General features: G+C 37.6%; 1 protein-coding gene across 1 annotated transcript in view; it reads left to right on the top strand.

The window, feature by feature from the left end:
- Window positions 1–15,469, top strand: part of BANK1 (B cell scaffold protein with ankyrin repeats 1) — a 122,127-nt gene that overhangs the window by 49,482 nt on the left and 57,176 nt on the right. The window lies entirely within an intron of this gene.

Genomic DNA, 15,469 nt, shown 5'->3' with positions numbered 1-15,469 from the left:
CCATGGCGCAGCTTTGCTTATGGTGTGACTTTTTTTTGGTGTCAGACTCCATGTTGACAGACAAATGGTAACAACAGGTGTGTAAGAGGAGAAAATGCAAGGAGGGAGAAAGCCAGAAGTTTCATTTTTCTGTTAACCAGCCATCTTAGTGTAACCATGGATAAAAATAAGACCAAAGATGGTGTTTGAAGAAATAGAAGGTAATGGCTATGTTGATTAGGGAAGAATGTTTTGCATGACTAAGGAGGAAAATGCAGGAAACCTTAGGGTAGTTTAAAGTAAAAAAAGATATTATGAAGAATGGAAACACTGGCTGACTGAGGTTAGTTATTAAAATTCTAGCACAAAGACATAGGGATTGGTCACATTATTTCTTTGGTGCGGTTGGCTCTAATGTTACGGTGAAGAAGAGGCATTGGGAAAAATGAAGACAAGTTTACTGTGGTCAGTGTTGAACCATGAAGGTGGCTTTAACAGAGTTTTATGAGTGGATATTTTTTTCAGTGAGTTCAAGGGGAGTATTGCAGACCATACTGCCTGAAAGTAAGGCATTTGGGTAATGGTCTAGATGCTGAATGAGAATATGCTCTTAACTCTTTGAGTTGAACAGCTGCTGGCTCTGAAAATACTGAGGGTGGGAGAATATCTGCAAAACAAGTGTTTCTCCTCTTCTAATACTGTTACAGAAAGCTCATACGTAATTGAGAATGCAATCTGAATCTGGTGTATTTTCTGAAGTGATGGAGTATTTCCTTCAATTTACCGGACAATGAACCTGAGCTGATCTCAAAAGCACTGCAGAGCTTTTTAAGTGATGGAGTGCCAAGGGATACTGCGATACAGAGGTGATGCTTTCCACCTCACTTTTTGATACTGTGGTTGAGATCAAATTTAACTGAGGAAAACGTGATCCTCCTTAATATCCAGGATGAAGCTGTCCACAAAACCAGGCTGTCTTCCTGGATCAACATGCTAGTAATTTCACATTTCTAATTGATGTAGTTGTCTCAGTCATCCTTGCACTCGTCACAGCGCTGCCATTGGTAGCAGTCTGATGTATAAGGTCAGTCCCCTCAGCTCTTGGAGTCTACCAGTTTGCCCAGAAGAGAATGGAGCTGTGCTTCTCAACATCCCTACCTGTGAATCTCGCTAGATGCTGTCTTTGTATGGTGAGATACCCCAGGCATACACTGTGTAAATGATTGGTAAGACTAGACAGAATGTATGTAAGCTGATATTTAACTGTGTGATACCTAGATTTCATTTATGGTCATATGACTCAAAGAGTTGAGCATGGAAACATTTTCTGTGGTTAATTTATCATGCTTAATGGTAATGGCTAATTCTGTAGGACATACTTTTTACACTAGTGTTGTGGAAACTAACCCTCATGTACTTCAGATATCTTTGTTATGCACCCCCTAGGGGACTAGAGATTTCAGAAAATGAGTGATTTTCTTTTTATCCTTAGAAATGCTCTCATGTTCAACCCCATGCTATGGTCTGGGGCCTCTGTAAGAAGAGGCATAAGCACACATGGTACAGGCAGACTACAGCTGTTATGCATTGAGAGAGTATGTTGTCAGTGACAACAGGCCTTGTTTGTAAGAATTATATATTTCACTCTAAAAAGCATGCAAAATACCTCTGATTAGCTTTTCATTCTTAGTAGGATTATTAATTAGAATCATAGAATCATAGAACTATTCAGGTTGGAAAAGACCCTTGGGATCACCGAGTCCAACCATCATCCCTACTCTACAGAGCTCTACCCTAAACCATGTCCAAAACCACCACATCCAAATGACCCTTAAACACATCCAGGGATGGTGACTCAGCCACCTCCCTGAGCAGCCTATTCCAGTGTCTAACCACTCTTTCTGTGAAAAAATGTTTCCTAATGTCTAATCTAAATCTACCCTGTTGCAGCTTGAAGCTGTTGCCTCTTGTTCTGTCACTAATTACCCATGAGAAGAGACCCGCACCAACCTCTCTACAATGTCCTTTCAGGTAGTTGTAGAGATTGATGAGGTCTCCCCTCAGCCTCCTCTTTCTCGAAGTAAACATTCCCAGCTCCTTCAAGCATTCTTCATAAGATTTATTCTCCAGGCCCTTCACCAGCTTCGTTGCCCTCCTCTGTACCCGCTCCAGCACCTCAATATCTCTCTTGAATTGAGGTGCCCAAAACTGGACACAATGCTCCGGGTGTGGCCTCACCAGTGCTGAGTACAGGGGGGACAATTGTCCTAATAAAGTCTCAGGATAAAGCTATCAATCTAAAACATAGATTTATAATGGTGATTCTAGCTTTATACAATGTAATTTATCATTAAAATTATTCCTTCATGGTACATCTCTGCTATTGTTTGCACATAAATAGTTAATAATGGTGTTTTTTTGCTTGTGATGACTGCTGTCCTCTAAGTGTGAATACTTACACCAGCACTGAAGTAAAAACAACTCTACTACCATTGTAGGCATGTGTAGTATGGTTAGGACATGCAGTCGAACTACCCAGTTTATTCAAATGGCATGGCTTAAAGTCTGTCTAATGTGATATGGTATTTTAGAAATGTTAGCTTCAACTGCTGGAAGAAAAATGCTTTATTTGTGTCCCCTGTAATAGTGCACTTTAGAACAAAAACACTTACTGTATTTCTGTAATTGATGGGAATGCAAAAAAGAAATATTTGCATGGCTCTAAGCCAAGCAGAATTTAGTTTAACCACATTCCCGGAACTTCCCATTACAGCTGAAGTATTGAAATTGCTTGTTATTACAATAGAAGTACTTTTGTACTTGACAGAGCTCTCACTGTTGTAAAATTGTTACCTGTGTTTTGCTATTCCTCTAAGGAATAGCCCCAAAATATACACAGTAATTTATCACTTCTATCTTAAAGAGTGATACAGATCTAGAAAATTGTGTATTAAAACTTAAGTTCATTTTGTCCAAAATTCTATTGTGTCTTGCCTTTGTGCTGTGTTAGATGGTTAGAGAGCAAGAGAATGGCAAAAGTGGCAACACCACAACTACTTGTTTCTATCCTTAAGCCCAGGGTTATGCTGTGCAGTCCTCTTTGGTGGCTGGTGAGTGGACCTGTGCCAAGGGCTTTTTGGTAATGCAACTTTGCTGGTAAGGCATTTCTGCTCCCATGTCCAGCAGGCTTACTAGAAAAGTGCTCTGGGCTCTGTTGACAAAACTGAGCTGTAGAAGCTGGCTAACTTGCAAACTGTATGTCATCTGTATGGCACGAGTTCCCTGTCCTTGTTTAAAGGAAAAAATGTGGGTTCTTTTCTGGAACTGGACACCGAAAGTGTTGATGTGGGGAGCGTTGCAGCCACAGAAGGCTGATCTGCAGTGCCTGGTGGGCATGCTTGGAGCTGGTCTCCTGTCTAGTGTCAAAACAAAGCACGAGGGAAGGATCATGTAACACATAGCATGCTTCTGCTGATACAGCTGTATGAAGGGAGGAGGGGAGAGAGATTTGCCTTTTTTAGTACCAGTGTTACATGCAGCATCATTAAGTGCCCAAAACTTCACACCCTTTAAGAACCTGTATAAATATGTGTTCCCACTAGTGGTAATGTCAGCCTTTCCAGTGAGAACCCTGCATTTCAAACAGTCCTTGAAAATGTCTCCTTTGTCCTGAGGGAGCACAGGAAGATTTGATCCATTTGTATTAAAGGTGCTAAACTGATAGAGCTGTCCCTAAAAGAGTCTTTAATGGGGATTATTATAAAGCTGAGTTTCAAATGTGCAAGCAGTTCATCAAACAAATAGTCTTTTTCTTGCATTTTAACACAAAGCCACCTAAATTAAGACATTCATTTCCAATTTCTGCATTTCATTATAGTTTAGATTAAGTGATTTCCTCTTCTATAGAATATAAGGGGGATATCCCTTAATGTTCTGCAAGAACGTCCTGAATTGTTACTTTGTCTTGTGATTTTATTCCTCTGTAGAACCAAATACTTGAATATTTTCCATAATTGCTTTTAGGTGGAATTGCTTGAATCAAATGTGTCAATTTTAACACTAGTAAGAGACATTCAGCAGGAATATTGGCAGGAATCCTTGTTTCAGAGTATCTGAACAGGGGAAACTACGAGCCTTGTGAGTTTAGTTAATCCAGCTGATGACCCAAACACCAGTAAGAAAGTACTTTTCTTTCCATTAGCCACAGGCTTGAAACATATCTGCAGTCAGTTGTTACAGAACGTGTGATAGGTAGTACCTTGTTAAGCTGAGGTAGTTTGTTTAGATATTCTAGCCCTGTTTCAGGTGTTTTGCATACGCTCAGTCCCTTAAAGCTGCTTTGAGACTAGCTTCTTGTTCTTGTTGCCAGCTGTGCTCTTCTAAGCCTGCATAAATGTTCCACCTTCAGAAAATAATCACTTAAATGAAGTTTTTATCCAGCACACAAAGGAAGAGAGAAAATTTCTGTGCATTAAGTGACTAATGAAGGGAGTGTGTTCAGTTTGTGACCTAACTGAAGGTCCCCCTCAATGCCTGTTTAGGCATTTATGCTTTGATATGAGAGTAATTCTTTGTTTCAGCACTTTGGGTTGCTAATTTCTCCCTTCTTTTACTAAGAACCATGCTACTGAATGTTTTGTAGTCAGGAAGATTACTGTGTACCATTTGTAGAATAGATCACAGTTTCTAAGAAAAGTACAATTCAGTAAGTGTTTTATTGGTTATTTAATGCAAATAACTTCTGATTATTTGCTTCAGCTTTTAAAGCAGATTCCTAGGGGTGACATAAGTGTTATTTAAAAGTTGAAACAGTCATTTCATGTTGCCACCACACAGTCAAGACAGCACAAATGCATTTTCATTTTTAAAATACCTTGCAACATTTCAGAATGGGCTGCCTGAAATCTAAGGCAGAAAATGCAGGTTAATTGAGCTTTTTTAACCTGCTCAAGATCTATAACCAGGCCTGTGACAGTCCATGGCAGGACAGTGGACTGATAGAAGAATCTTGTTCCTCTGCTGCCAGCAAAACTCTCTCAGGATTTCTTGTTTAATTTTATTTCTACCTTCTTCAGGCATCCCTTAGGCAGCTATGAAAAAAAAAAAAAAAAAAAAAGATATTTGATTAGGTATATATTGGTGAAGTTACTTTAGAATTGCACAGATTGAGACAGTGCCCTGGGTAGACCTTTGTCAAGGAGCCTTTTTTTTTTCCAGGAGGGAGAGTTACAACAGTTCCTTTCTAACTGTGTTGAGGTACATCTTGCAAAGTCTAGATCCATAGTTACTGAGATCGCTGTTGTTAGTATTTCCCTCAGCAGCAGAGAGAAACATTGTCATAAAGGTGGTAATAATTTTTCACTTGGAGCCTGCTTTATAGAAGATGTATGTTTTGGGTACTTCGGGGGACTGGGGAGGTTTTGGTTCTGAAATGCCAAGCTATAATTTATTTATAAATATTAGCTTAAAGGATGGGCAGAGATAAAGGTTGGCAGGTAATTCATCATTGTATGCATTTCCCCTCTCATCTCTGTCTTATTTTGAAGAGACTGGTTGAACAAGAATACAGAATTTCTTCAACTATGTTCAATTTGATGAAATAGAAAAGAATCTGCAGAAACAGTGTATTGTGGGAATTGAGGGTACTTTTTCCTTCAGTTGTTGTATGCAAAAAGAATACCTGGCTGTGCAGCTACTATCACCAAACATCAATAGATTTCTAGACAACAGGAAACCCTTCAAAAATTATCCTTTTTGGGAAGGGAGAGGATGTGGTGTCCAGATTTTCAGAAGTACTGTTCAGGCTGAAAAGAGTAATCCTTATTATTCATCTGCACTATTAGGCTCTGAAAGGGGAAAATTAAGGAAAATTAGGAGGGGGAAAGAGCTGTTAAAATTATTGTGGTGAATACAATCTGTGAGCCAAAACCACCTACCTTTTGAATGATACTGTGAAGTATGAAGGGAGCTTTTTGATTGCCAAGGCCTAACAAATCTAGGTGGAGATACAAGAATTAATGAAGTTAGGTAAGAGACTTGCCGTGTCCCTAGCAATCTGAAGAGCTCTGCACATATATAATAGTGACTTACCAGACTTTCCTACAGCTGCAATTTATTGCCTGATTGAAAAAATTGTCTTTAGGCTCTACATCAATGGAATGACCATTAAGGAAAAGCATTTCTCAAAGCTACCAAACACATTATGTGAAACTGCTTAAGAAAATCCATTTCTGCCCTGCATAGTGCTAGTTCTGTTTAACACAGCCGAGCACAATCTCAATTTATAATTCTGTCTGAGGACCCTGCACAGAAGGCATACTTTATTTTGCCTTCTGTTCTTCCCACCCCCACATATTATTCTGTAATAAATTATTCAGCATTTCATTGCCAGGACTCTAGGGTGTCTAGCAGTAATAATTTCATTTTCTTAACGTTTGGTTTGAACTTTAAAAAGGGTTCTAAGGTCCCACATTCTACCAAACTCAGAAGAACATACAGCAATTGACATATATGTGTTCACTTGCATGTAGAAAGCCCATGTGTTAATAGATTGCTTTATAATACATGTTTAATAATCATCACAATCACTATAATTGAAATTGTATGCTGTGTGTGAAACAGACATGGGCAACCTTCCTCAACCCCATGAGCTACATAATGGAATCTTTGTCTGGTTGGCAGCAGCAGTATATGCATGTCAGCGGTTTGGAAATTGTTCTCAGGAAGAAGTTGTTCATAGTTCTCTACAGCTACTACTGTGAGTGTGAGGCATATAACTTGATCTTGGCACTTTCTGATTATGCCAGTCTTATGAGCTACATTAGTTACATTTTACTTCTGAGATTTCAAGTTATTTTACTACTTCTATATGGTCTTGGGGTGACCTGGGGGCCATCCTTGAAATATTAGAGAACTGCTTAAGACCTACAGTTGATCACCTATGGCCTTCTTAATTCCAACTGAATTAATCTGCTGTTAATATATATACCACTTGGAGAGCCACAAGAATTAAAGTAGGCAGGAAAGTCTTCTGCCATAGGGAAGTCATTAGCAAGTTCCCTTCAGGCTGTGAAGAAAAATGAAAAAAAACTAGTATCTGTGTCAGGCATGGAAATAATAAGTGTGATTCCTAATTGGATCACTTAAACCTTCAAGGATCTTTTTTTAATGAGATACATTTTTTTAAAATGCTGCCTGTTGATAGTATGTACCGTCTCACGCAAATGGGTCAAAGGATTGAACGAAAGTTTCCGTGGATACTTTTTATGATTCTAAGTGTTTTCCAAATTAATTGAAGTGCTGTGTTGCAAGGAAAAGAGGCTGAAGGGGACAAAATATTGTACTGGTATATAGATCTGCAGTCAATTCTAGCCAGATTGTCCTAAGGACACCTGTCATCATTGACAATATTATCAGTGAAGTTATAACTGTAAAAGCTAGTGTTCTTTATAGACTTCTTTGTTTCTCTCTTCAGAATTTAGCAGGATTCCAAGAATTTTTAAAAGATTAATGTCCTTTCAAAAAGCTTGTGTTAACTGAACTGAATCATAAACTGCCTTTATTGCTGTTGCCTAAAAAAGTTCATGAGGAGTCGAGGAAAGGCTAGCTATGGATTTGTGGTCTGAACACTATATGTGACAGTCTGGTTTTAAAGGACAAATTGAAAAATATGTGTTGGATTTGGAGAAAGTGAACTTTGATCTGCTGCAAAAACCACTATGTAGGGTTTGTGGATAGTAATGATGACAAAAGTACAAAACAACAAAGGTTGCATGTTCCCAATTATTACTGTAATAAGGTTTTCTGCTATATAGTTGAGATTTCTTCTCTCTTTTAACAGGATGAGCTTGGAAACTTCTATACCATTTGGGGTGAATGCATTATAAAGGACAAAAAAAGAATACAAATACATTTAAGAACAGAAAAATCTGTGGCAGGGGAGGCAAGGATATTTTATACTTGCACTGAATGAACCATGTGATTGGAGAGACATCTAAGACTTTTCATATATGTCAAAAATATAGGCCAGTTCAAGTGAAAGCCTTCATTGTTAATAGTTTATGAAGAAATGGCTCCCTAGAGAAAAGTAGACTGAGGTTTGTTAATGTTCTCATTTCCTTAAGAGACCTTTAAGGGATCTTTCAATAGCTCTCACAGCAAATGTAGATAAACTACTGACTGGATATGCCAAATCTTGATTTTCCTGGATAGCACTATATTTCACCTAATAATATATAAAAATTGCATATTTATGTGGCCACGAGTGAAAAGCTTTGCAATTAGATACAGGTTTAAAAATTTAAGTGCTGCTATTCATTATTTTTCATTCTTAAAAGACTAGTGAAAAATGGTATTAAAATGTAGTTATATGCTAAGAGGCTGTGGAAGCATACTTGGATCTGTATTTAATACCCTAAATTGGCAGAATAATGCAAATGACTCATGGATTGTCATCTTCTGTAACCAAAAAAAAAAGGTTGTGCTCTTGGTAGCAGAGGACAGTTGCTGTAAATGTTAAGGGCTACAGCAACAGAGAACAGTCAGAATTGAATATGAATTTGTGATCTAACACCTCATTACACAAGACTATATTTAGAGTGGTCTCAATGGTAAAAGATTTTGGTGTTTTCACTAAAAAAAAAAAAAAGTAGTGGACTGTTTTGCAAACTAACAAGAGGTTACCATAAAAAGCTGATGCATAAGAGCTACAGAATCTAACCCACCCAGAAGAAAGAAATGGGTTGTTGCTACCTGACAGCAGCTATGTTGACATATTTCAGAAGACTTGGAAATCTACCAACATGTACAAGGAAACATGTGGAGTTTTTGAATGCTACTAGTTTGTTAATTGGTTATAAAAATTTTAATTGCCAAGAACCCTAGCATTGTGATTTCATGGAACTTTAGTTTCAAACATTTTCTGTGATATTTTGTGAGACCTGAATTCATCATGGTCTCAATAAGCTTGTGAGTAATTTTTGATATTCAGAATTGTAATTTGACCTTTCTTTTGGATTTCTCTAGTTATAGATATTTCCATTTCTAATACTTAATAGTTGGGAAATGTGACTGTGTTCATTATAATTCAGCTAGCAGTGAAATGTTAATTGAATACTGCTAGTTTGTTTAGATAATAGCTCTAGATTAATTTGCAGATTTTTCTGATTGGAGAAAGTTGTGTGTTAGATTATTACACAAATTATTATAATGGTCTTATAACTGCTTTTGAGCCTATTGGTGCTACACCAAGCTCATAGCATGCTGAAAAATAATATAGGAATGTCATGAAGAATGAGTCCTGAGTGATTTGGGGAATAAATGCTTCCATGGTTATTGAATTCTTTAATTTTTAGTCTCAACATTGACAGGAAATGTATGTGAACATTCCTATCTCTAAATTAGTGCCAGTAGTGCGATCCAGCAAATTTTTTCTGGTCTTTCGCTTGTAACATTTGCAGTTCTGTTTCTAGTGAAAAATATTTTAATTTTAACTTCAAGTGTTGCTTTAGATATAATAATCACCTATCAGTATAGCTTGTATATAAAAGTACATGATGGCCTTTTCTAAAGCCCAGCCACATGAAACATCATATATTAAAATGTGGTATTATACATAACAACTAGAATTGTTTTATATTTTAAAAATCTGTCATTATTTGTTATCCTGTACATCGATGCTTAATTACCAAACTTTATTCTAAATTTTTGTCCGAGCTCCAACATGTTTTAATCATTGTTTACTCGGAGTATGCTAACTTTTTTCAAGATTTAAAGCCTGAATTTTACTTGGTAAGTATCCTTATACCAATCAGACACCACCTGTTCCCATCACCTTGAATGATCTTTAAAAAAAGACTACAAATCTACGTTCAGAAATCCCAATGAAATTATTGTCCCTGATGAATTAAGCTCATATTCAACATCCAGATACAGAAGCAGATGCAAATTATTTGAGTCACAGACTTTAGATGTGTTATTACACATTTTATCTGTCTGTAGCTACTGAGGAGTGAATGCCAGAGCACTGCCTGTGAAACCACTTATTTGTAAGAAATGGACGTACAGAGTCTAGGCCTTCTCTTGGTATTTACAAGCTTTTCAGTCTAGATCTGGCTTTCTGTTACTAATTTCTGAAACAGGCCTGAGCTGTGTGGGTGTGATATGAGGGACCCAACAAAAAGTTAGTCTGTTTGTGATTTTGATCCATCTCTAATTATAGTCACATTTTTAATGTGGTGCTGATTAGGGATGAGGTGCAATTTCATTGCAGGTTTTTCCCATTGACACTAGAATTGTGAATATTTTAACATCGTAAACAAGGAACTTATTCTACCCAAAACCTAATACCAGCAATACTCAAAATTATGATAGTGATGTCCAGCTTTTGAGTATTGTTTGCAGGAACACAAAATTGTGTGAATCCTCACTTTCCCTTGTTCTGGCTGTACATGGTGGTTAGGCATTATTGTTAAGTAAGGTTGGTTAGACTGAGATGGAAGAGGCCTAAATGTTATTTCTAGAGAAGCTTTAAGTTCTGGGAGAGGCTTTTAAAAAGTATAATTCTGGGTAACATGATACTTTGTTGATATCCCAGTTATATCCATATGAAAAAGCTAATATTTTTCCTCAAACTAGCTCTTGAAGCTACTCTGTCAGTTCTTTCTCTTTTTACTGTTATTCTATCTCCATGCACAAGAAGCTGGTTAAAAAAAAAAAAAAAGTAAATGTGTCAGGTGCCTTTAAACCAGCCTCTGAGCTAAGTACTTGGCTTTGCACACCCACTCTTGTAGACTTAATCAGGCTTCAAAAATACTTTGAGAATCTTAGGCCCCTGAAGCATCACTGGTTCAGTGCACGTCACTGGGCCTTTGGAAAGGAGAAAACGCCCTTAAGGAAAGTTCTTCCTTGAAAAAAGTTCTTAGTTCCTTCTTTAGAAAGAGCTTGTTTTCCTAACCTTTTTATACAAAAAGGGCTGGACTTAAGTAAAAGAATGAAATGGAAGCAAAGCAGTGTTTAGGTGAGAGTCTTAACATTATTTGCAGAGCATTGGACAGTGTTGAGCAGAAGGCAGAATGTAGAGATTACTCTAATCCATGGGCTCATCAGAAAACAATAGCATGAGGAAGAGAAATCAGTGCAGAAATCTAATCTTTAGTGATTTCTAAGATATCAACTAGTTCTGCTCTATGGAAGTTACATATCCTATGTAAAATATAGATTGATAATCTGATAATTTTATTTTGTCTCCCCAACACTAGAATTTCTGATAATTTTTCCTGAAATTGTTGATATAGTAGAGATGAACTTGTGGGCATCTACCCAATTCTATACGGTTCTGGCAAGTGACAGTACTACAACTTGCCCGTGAAGTGAGTTTGTGTCCTTTGGGCTGAGTAGGTGGTTCAGTCCCAGGAAGCTCAGTTGATAAAGAATGAAACCCACAGTTGAATAAAAGCTATGAAAGTTAGTTATTGTTTTTGTTAGACCTGGTTGCTATTTTATTTGCAAACAATTTATACTTTTAAAGTTTCTATTCAGTTTATCAATTAATCCACAGCTACTGCATTTTGTTATTACTTTGTTCAGTAGTTCCTAGCCCTCTACAGACATGTAGTTCACTGTAATTTCTTCTTTGTTGCTTTTTATCTCAGACAAAATTGGATTCTGTATTGATCAGAGAAATGCAACATTAAGGAAAGGATGAATGCCAATGGTGCATTTTCTTCACAGAAATAATAGGAGGGTGTTCTCTAGGGTTAGAGAAAGAGGGAGTAGAAGTTAGGACATTTTTTGTATGCATATGTGGGGGGTTTATGTATGAGGTTTTTTGTTTAGTGCTATCTAAATTAAGCATGCTAATAAAATTGCTTGTGTAAGATGCTTTTGTATTACTTATGTATGACACATGGATATGTTCAGAAGGTGTAAAGCTATTTTAATCTAGTGTTGATTTTCTCTGACCTAGAAGGGCACTGACTGGTGGACTTTGAACATGATAGAGCTGCTGTTCAGCTTTACATCTTCTTATTCCACATAGAGAAGTGTTTCATACCTTTACATCAGAAGAGTCTCTTTTATTTTGAGGTATGGGTCTCTGACCTCTCTCTTCCCCATTGTAGATCCACTTATTTCCCTCAGTGGGATTCACAGTGCATGTAAATTATTATACCCTTGGACAGGACCCCTGGAATAGCTTCTAGGCCTGGAAAAAAGTCAGCACATCTGCCCTGCTGAAATTACAGGTTACCTTATCCTATACTGCTTGGGCTGCTTATGAGCATACAAAAAGAAAGGAAGAAAAAGCTGGAGCTGAGATTCAAGCATAGCTTTGCCTGGAGTTTTCAGTGTTAGGAAGCACCAGAGATGTGCTACAACAAGAATATCTATATTTTTTTTCTGTTTTCCACACTTTGAGGAATATTAAGGCAGTCAGGCTTCAGATCACAAACAGGAACTTGATTGTTTTTTGAACACCAGAAACTTGACCTAGGCAGTTTTTTCTGAAGAGAAGGAATTTGTCTGTATAACACATGCCGTGTCTGTCTTTCTGTGGAGAGAAAAGCAGATAATGATCTGGGAAAATACTGCAGCTAGCCTAGAAAAGAAGGAAAAGTAGGGGTCCTCACATTAATAGTGGTGGACACAGAAGGAAAAGAGCATTTTGCAGCAGTTTTATATACCAGTGTGGGAGTTGTTAAAATTTTGCAACTTGATGCACTCTCCAAGCAAATGAATGTATTCTACAAGAAAATTACTAGAAAAATTAACCAGCTCCTTACAAAAAGACACCTGACTGCTCAATTCAAAATTTGAATTCAAGTATACCTTGTTTTCCTGTGTGTTAATGCAAAAAGTAGCCTTTTTCGCAGATACTTGTTCCTTGTGTACTTGCACTTCTTTGATCATGCTTAGTTGTTCTGAGTGGAGAAGATTATTCTCTTGGTAATTAGTAGTTGTTCCACATACAGGCGTTACCATTAAAGTTCTGTACCTTCAAATCTTCACTTAGCTGAATAAACATAGTATCCTCATCAAATTATCTCTGCCATGTTGTAGCTGGCAGTGCAAGGTGCCCTCTATGTGTCCTTTAAAAAAACTTGAACACTTACATGACAAAATAGAAAATTAATTGTAAGTACTATAGACAAATCTGCAATATTAAAAGCTGGAAGACAGGAAGGCATATTTTAAGTACTTTCAAATCTTAGATCTGCTGTATGTTTTGTAGTAGATTAACAACTAAAGATGAATGCAACTAAAAATGCTTATGTAAATGCTCATGTTTGCAGATCAAATGTAGCATAAAAGAATACATGTGCATGTGGGCTCAGAGAGAAGGAAAGTTTAAAACTTCTAAGTGGGAAAGACTGGAGAAGTAAAAACTTTTTACAGAATTTTGTGTTTTCTTAATGTGTTTTGCCTGGTGTGTTTTCTATTTGTGCTTTTCCCTGCCACAAAGTCTGGACATTTAAGTGGATTGAGGACCTACAGAATGAGATGCTACTGTGTATTGCAGTAATTGATAGCATTTTATAGGTGGATTCTGTTGTTAAGTGTACAGTTGCAAAATTCACAACCATATTAAGGTAACAGTGTAATGTCAGTGACAACTGAGATATATTATCTATTTGTTCGTATTTAGATGATTAATCATATATTCTGCAATTTGCCAAGCCTTGATCTAACAACAAAGAATAATTAGATGTAGGTGATGAAAAAAACAGCAACAATCTATTTTAAAAAAAAAAAAGGCAGGACAAAATGTCAGCAGGAAGCTCTTCAGAACAAAATTAGTCTGAAAGCTATAATTGACATCCAGTGGAAATAGCGTGACAAGGCTTCTGCTTGGTTTTGGTGTTGCCATGACCAATGAAATGTTGCGATAAAGAAGGTAGTGTAAAACTTGTGCTTTTTTTTTTTATTTAGAGACATGTCCAAAATTGGTTTGTGCATATTATCTCTCGTTTTCATAAGGAACTGTAGGCTGTTCTTAAATAAAAGTGAGGGGAAGTGGCCAGTGCCCTGCAGCCTTCAGGTGCAGCATAGGCCTTTCCTGCCACCCCTGCAGGTGCCTGGCACGGGGCGTGCTGCTCCAGCCCCCAAACCAGTGTGTGTCAGATGTCTTCCTGCCTTCGTGACTCCTAAGGCCAGGCCAGCAGGGTCATCACCACAGCTCTAACAAGTCAGTGTGTTATGCCATGTATGCAGCAAGATGGCAAGGTTTTTGAGAAGCCAGACTGCATATGAGGAGCTTGAGGAGAGGTTACATATCTGCTGTCACTCTCCAATCTCCATGCTACAAAAGAGTTGTGGAAGAGGGGAAAATAAAGTCAAAGGAATGAAGTTGCTTTCCCTGCTAATTTATCTGTCTTGTCCCTCCTTCCTTCCTTTTCTGGATGATTTTGAAGGATCCCGAAAGCAGCAGATTGCTCGAGTCTAGGGATAGTCTAGTTCAGTGTTTGCAGCTCCCAAAACTTGCTGTATTACCAAGATGTTTTGATCAGGGCTTTCTAAATGGTGTTTACTGTAGCTGATGATTCATTCACAACTGTTTCAGTAAGTGTTACTGTATCATTTATACATTTCATACAAAACAGACAAATTAAGTTTGGAAGGGATTCATGCAGCTCAAGATTTGTAACTGATGCAGAAGCCCTGTCTCTTTGAAACCATCAGATAAGGAAGGCCTTCTGACTTAAAGGAATAATTTTGGGTTTAATTTCTGATGTGGATCTGCCATGTCTCCTACCTGTCTGTTTCCTGTGCAAGTGTGAGGAGAGGAAAGGATTGCTGCTGATCTAGGCATAGTTGTCCTATCCAGTTTCTCTTGTATTGCACAGTCAGAACGTCTTTTTTTTGTGATCACAAGAAAAGGCTTGCATGTAAAAATTGAGAGAAGTGATAGGGTGCGTTCAAGCAGACCTGTGGGTTTTTTACCACTGTCTTTTGACACTGGTAAATTTACTCACATTATGATTTTACATTGCAACACTTTGGAAGAACTCGCAGATTGATACACAGATGTTTATTGAGGGCTTCAGAATAGTAACAGAATTTGTTAGTATCAGAATTGCTTGGGCTTGTGCAAAGGGCTCTTTCGAGTTTCATTTTTGCATGCTAGTATGTATAGTTTTTATCCAATTTAAAGACTGGTGCCTGGCTGAATTTGCTAATCTGATCTCTGCTAATCTGTATTTGCGGTTTGGGATTCCCCACAGTGTTCTGGGTTTCACATTCCAGAAACAGAGATGAGTCATACTCTTTTGAATCTATTAAGACTCTTTTGGAACTGGAAGTAGAACAGAATCACACAGGAGGTTCTGCAGAATTGTATGGTAAGAAGAGTGCATAGTAGTGGTCTCTAATTCAATTGCTGCAAGAAAAGGAAGCCTTGACAAATGTGGGTTTTAAAATGCAAATTCTTAGGTTTTAGCCCAATGGTAAGAATCACTGGGCTTTAGTTCTTAACCCCCAATAATTTTAGCTAATA

This window comes from Apus apus, chromosome 4 (assembly GCF_020740795.1).
Source record: "Apus apus isolate bApuApu2 chromosome 4, bApuApu2.pri.cur, whole genome shotgun sequence".
NCBI classification, from domain to species: Eukaryota; Metazoa; Chordata; class Aves; order Apodiformes; family Apodidae; genus Apus; species Apus apus.
Note: the sequence above shows the minus strand (reverse complement) of the source record. Positions and strands in the feature narration are given on the sequence as shown.